The sequence below is a fragment of the Aquarana catesbeiana genome, linkage group LG12 (genome assembly GCF_042186555.1).
Source record: "Aquarana catesbeiana isolate 2022-GZ linkage group LG12, ASM4218655v1, whole genome shotgun sequence".
Classification (NCBI taxonomy): Eukaryota; Metazoa; Chordata; class Amphibia; order Anura; family Ranidae; genus Aquarana; species Aquarana catesbeiana.
Window position 1 is genome coordinate 1,610,493 of NC_133335.1, and position 6,000 is coordinate 1,616,492.

Here is a 6,000-nt window from a genome sequence, read left to right on the forward strand (position 1 = left end):
TCTATTATACCCCAATCCTCCCTCTGTCCTTCTATTATACCCCAATCCTCCCTCTGTCCTTCTAATATACCCCAATCCTCCCTCTGTCCTTCTATTATACCCCAATCCTCCCTCTGTCCTTCTATTATACCCCAATCCTCCCCTCTGTCCTTCTATTATACCCCAATCCCTCCTCTGTCCTTCTATTATACCCCAATCCTCCCTCTGTCCTTCTATTATACCCCAATCCTCCCTCTGTCCTTCTATTATACCCCAATCCTCCCTCTGTCCTTCTATTATACCCCAATCCTCCCTCTGTCCTTCTATTATACCCCAATCCTCCCCTCTGTCCTTCTATTATACCCCAATCCTCCCCTCTGTCCTTCTATTATACCCCAATCCTCCCTCTGTCCTTCTATTATACCCCAATCCTCCCTCTGTCCTTCTATTATACCCCAATCCTCCCTCTGTCCTTCTATTGTACCCCAATCCCCCCTCTGTCCTTCTATTATACCCCAATCCCCCCTCTGTCCTTCTATTATACCCCAATCCCCCCTCTGTCCTTCTATTATATCCCAGTCCCCCCCTCTGTCCTTCTATTATAGCCCAATCCTCCCTCTGTCCTTCTATTATACCCCAATCCTCCCTCTGTCCTTCTATTATACCCCAATCCCCCCTCTGTCCTTCTATTATACCCCAATCCTCCCCTCTGTCCTTCTATTATACCCCAATCCTCCCTCTGTCCTTCTATTATACCCCAATCCACTCTCTGTCCTTCTAATATACCCCAATCCCCCCTCTGTCCTTCTATTATATCCCAGTCCCCCCCTCTGTCCTTCTATTATACCCCAATCCTCCCTCTGTCCTTCTATTATATCCCAGTCCCCCCCTCTGTCCTTCTATTATACCCCAATCCTCCCTCTGTCCTTCTATTATATCCCAGTCCCCCCCTCTGTCCTTCTATTATACCCCAATCCCCCCTCTGTCCTTCTATTATACCCCAATCCTCCCCTCTGTCCTTCTATTATACCCCAATCCTCCCCTCTGTCCTTCTATTATACCCCAATCCTCCCTCTGTCCTTCTTTTATACCCCAATCCTCCCCTCTGTCCTTCTATTATACCCCAATCCTCCCTCTGTTCTTTTATTATACCCCAATCCACTCTCTGTCCTTCTAATATACCCCAATCCTCCCTCTGTCCTTCTATTATACCCCAATCCTCCCCTCTGTCCTTCTATTATACCCCAATCCCCCCTCTGTCCTTCTATTATACCCCAATCCCCCCTCTGTCCTTCTATTATACCCCAATCCTCCCTCTGTCCTTCTATTATACCCCAATCCTCCCTCTGTCCTTCTAATATACCCCAATCCTCCCTCTGTCCTTCTATTATACCCCAATCCTCCCTCTGTCCTTCTATTATACCCCAATCCTCCCCTCTGTCCTTCTATTATACCCCAATCCCTCCTCTGTCCTTCTATTATACCCCAATCCTCCCTCTGTCCTTCTATTATACCCCAATCCTCCCTCTGTCCTTCTATTATACCCCAATCCTCCCTCTGTCCTTCTATTATACCCCAATCCTCCCTCTGTCCTTCTATTATACCCCAATCCTCCCCTCTGTCCTTCTATTATACCCCAATCCTCCCCTCTGTCCTTCTATTATACCCCAATCCTCCCTCTGTCCTTCTATTATACCCCAATCCTCCCTCTGTCCTTCTATTATACCCCAATCCTCCCTCTGTCCTTCTATTGTACCCCAATCCCCCCTCTGTCCTTCTATTATACCCCAATCCCCCCTCTGTCCTTCTATTATACCCCAATCCCCCCTCTGTCCTTCTATTATATCCCAGTCCCCCCCTCTGTCCTTCTATTATAGCCCAATCCTCCCTCTGTCCTTCTATTATACCCCAATCCTCCCTCTGTCCTTCTATTATACCCCAATCCCCCCTCTGTCCTTCTATTATACCCCAATCCTCCCCTCTGTCCTTCTATTATACCCCAATCCTCCCTCTGTCCTTCTATTATACCCCAATCCTCCCTCTGTCCTTCTATTATACCCCAATCCTCCCTCTGTTCTTTTATTATACCCCAATCCACTCTCTGTCCTTCTAATATACCCCAATCCTCCCTCTGTCCTTCTATTATACCCCAATCCTCCCTCTGTCCTTCTATTATACCCCAATCCCCCCTCTGTCCTTCTATTATACCCCAATCCTCCCTCTGTCCTTCTATTATACCCCAATCCTCCCTCTGTCCTTCTATTATACCCCAATCCCCCCTCTGTCCTTCTATTATACCCCAATCCCCCCTCTGTGCTTCTATTATACCCCAATCCTCCCCTCTGTCCTTCTATTATACCCCAATCCTCCCTCTGTCCTTCTATTATACCCCAATCCCCCCTCTGTCCTTCTATTATACCCCAATCCCCCCTCTGTGCTTCTATTATACCCCAATCCTCCCCTCTGTCCTTCTATTATACCCCAATCCTCCCTCTGTCCTTCTATTATACCCCAATCCTCCCTCTGTCCTTCTATTATACCCCAATCCTCCCTCTGTCCTTCTATTGTACCCCAATCCCCCCTCTGTCCTTCTATTATACCCCAATCCCCCCTCTGTCCTTCTATTATACCCCAATCCCCCCTCTGTCCTTCTATTATATCCCAGTCCCCCCCTCTGTCCTTCTATTATAGCCCAATCCTCCCTCTGTCCTTCTATTATACCCCAATCCTCCCTCTGTCCTTCTATTATACCCCAATCCTCCCTCTGTTCTTTTATTATACCCCAATCCACTCTCTGTCCTTCTAATATACCCCAATCCTCCCTCTGTCCTTCTATTATACCCCAATCCTCCCTCTGTCCTTCTATTATACCCCAATCCCCCCTCTGTCCTTCTATTATACCCCAATCCTCCCTCTGTCCTTCTATTATACCCCAATCCTCCCTCTGTCCTTCTATTATACCCCAATCCTCCCTCTGTCCTTCTATTATACCCCAATCCTCCCCTCTGTCCTTCTATTATACCCCAATCCTCCCCTCTGTCCTTCTATTATACCCCAATCCTCCCTCTGTCCTTCTATTATACCCCAATCCTCCCTCTGTCCTTCTATTATACCCCAATCCTCCCTCTGTCCTTCTATTATACCCCAATCCTCCCTCTGTCCTTCTATTATACCCCAATCCTCCCTCTGTCCTTCTATTATACCCCAATCCTCCCTCTGTCCTTCTATTATACCCCAACCCTCCCTCTGTCCTTCTATTATACCCCAATCCTCCCTCTGTCCTTCTATTATACCCCAATCCTCCCTCTGTCCTTCTATTATACCCCAATCCTCCCTCTGTCCTTCTATTATACCCCAATCCTCCCCTCTGTCCTTCTATTATACCCCAACCCTCCCTCTGTCCTTCTATTATACCCCAATCCTCCCTCTGTCCTTCTATTATACCCCAATCCTCCCTCTGTCCTTCTATTATACCCCAATCCTCCCTCTGTCCTTCTATTATACCCCAATCCTCCCCTCTGTCCTTCTATTATACCCCAATCCCCCCCTCTGTCCTTCTATTATACCCCAATCCCCCCTCTGTCCTTCTATTATACCCCAATCCTCCCCCTCTGTACTTCTATTATACCCCAATCCTCCCTCTGTCCTTCTATTATACCCCAATCCTCCCCTCTGTCCTTCTATTATACCCCAATCCCCCCTCTGTCCTTCTATTATACCCCAATCCTCCCCTCTGTCCTTCTATTATACCCCAATCCCCCCTCTGTCCTTCTATTATACCCCAATTCCCCCTCTGTCCTTCTATTATACCCCAATCCCCCCTCTGTCCTTCTATTATACCCCAATCCTCCCCCCTGTCCTTCTATTATACCCCAATCCTCCCTCTGTCCTTCTATTATATCCCAGTCCCCCCCTCTGTCCTTCTATTATACCCCAATCCTCCCTCTGTCCTTCTATTATATCCCAGTCCCCCCCTCTGTCCTTCTATTATACCCCAATCCTCCCTCTGTCCTTCTATTATACCCCAATCCCCCCTCTGTCCTTCTATTATACCCCAATCCTCCCTCTGTCCTTCTATTATATCCCAGTCCCCCCCTCTGTCCTTCTATTATACCCCAATCCTCCCTCTGTCCTTCTATTATATCCCAGTCCCCCCCTCTGTCCTTCTATTATACCCCAATCCTCCCTCTGTCCTTCTATTATATCCCAGTCCCCCCCTCTGTCCTTCTATTATACCCCAATCCTCCCTCTGTCCTTCTATTATATCCCAGTCCCCCCCTCTGTCCTTCTATTATACCCCAATCCCCCCTCTGTCCTTCTATTATACCCCAATCCTCCCCTCTGTCCTTCTATTATACCCCAATCCTCCCCTCTGTCCTTCTATTATACCCCAATCCTCCCTCTGTCCTTCTATTATACCCCAATCCTCCCCTCTGTCCTTCTATTATACCCCAATCCTCCCTCTGTTCTTTTATTATACCCCAATCCACTCTCTGTCCTTCTAATATACCCCAATCCTCCCTCTGTCCTTCTATTATACCCCAATCCTCCCCTCTGTCCTTCTATTATACCCCAATCCCCCCTCTGTCCTTCTATTATACCCCAATCCCCCCTCTGTCCTTCTATTATACCCCAATCCTCCCTCTGTCCTTCTATTATACCCCAATCCTCCCTCTGTCCTTCTAATATACCCCAATCCTCCCTCTGTCCTTCTATTATACCCCAATCCTCCCTCTGTCCTTCTATTATACCCCAATCCTCCCCTCTGTCCTTCTATTATACCCCAATCCCTCCTCTGTCCTTCTATTATACCCCAATCCTCCCTCTGTCCTTCTATTATACCCCAATCCTCCCTCTGTCCTTCTATTATACCCCAATCCTCCCTCTGTCCTTCTATTATACCCCAATCCTCCCTCTGTCCTTCTATTATACCCCAATCCTCCCCTCTGTCCTTCTATTATACCCCAATCCTCCCCTCTGTCCTTCTATTATACCCCAATCCTCCCTCTGTCCTTCTATTATACCCCAATCCTCCCTCTGTCCTTCTATTATACCCCAATCCTCCCTCTGTCCTTCTATTATACCCCAATCCCCCCTCTGTCCTTCTATTATACCCCAATCCCCCCTCTGTCCTTCTATTATACCCCAATCCCCCCTCTGTCCTTCTATTATATCCCAGTCCCCCCCTCTGTCCTTCTATTATAGCCCAATCCTCCCTCTGTCCTTCTATTATACCCCAATCCTCCCTCTGTCCTTCTATTATACCCCAATCCCCCCTCTGTCCTTCTATTATACCCCAATCCTCCCCTCTGTCCTTCTATTATACCCCAATCCTCCCTCTGTCCTTCTATTATACCCCAATCCTCCCTCTGTCCTTCTATTATACCCCAATCCTCCCTCTGTTCTTTTATTATACCCCAATCCACTCTCTGTCCTTCTAATATACCCCAATCCTCCCTCTGTCCTTCTATTATACCCCAATCCTCCCTCTGTCCTTCTATTATACCCCAATCCCCCCTCTGTCCTTCTATTATACCCCAATCCTCCCTCTGTCCTTCTATTATACCCCAATCCTCCCTCTGTCCTTCTATTATACCCCAATCCCCCCTCTGTCCTTCTATTATACCCCAATCCCCCCTCTGTGCTTCTATTATACCCCAATCCTCCCCTCTGTCCTTCTATTATACCCCAATCCTCCCTCTGTCCTTCTATTATACCCCAATCCCCCCTCTGTCCTTCTATTATACCCCAATCCCCCCTCTGTGCTTCTATTATACCCCAATCCTCCCCTCTGTCCTTCTATTATACCCCAATCCTCCCTCTGTCCTTCTATTATACCCCAATCCTCCCTCTGTCCTTCTATTATACCCCAATCCTCCCTCTGTCCTTCTATTGTACCCCAATCCCCCCTCTGTCCTTCTATTATACCCCAATCCCCCCTCTGTCCTTCTATTATACCCCAATCCCCCCTCTGTCCTTCTATTATATCCCAGTCCCCCCCTCTGTCCTTCTATTATAGCC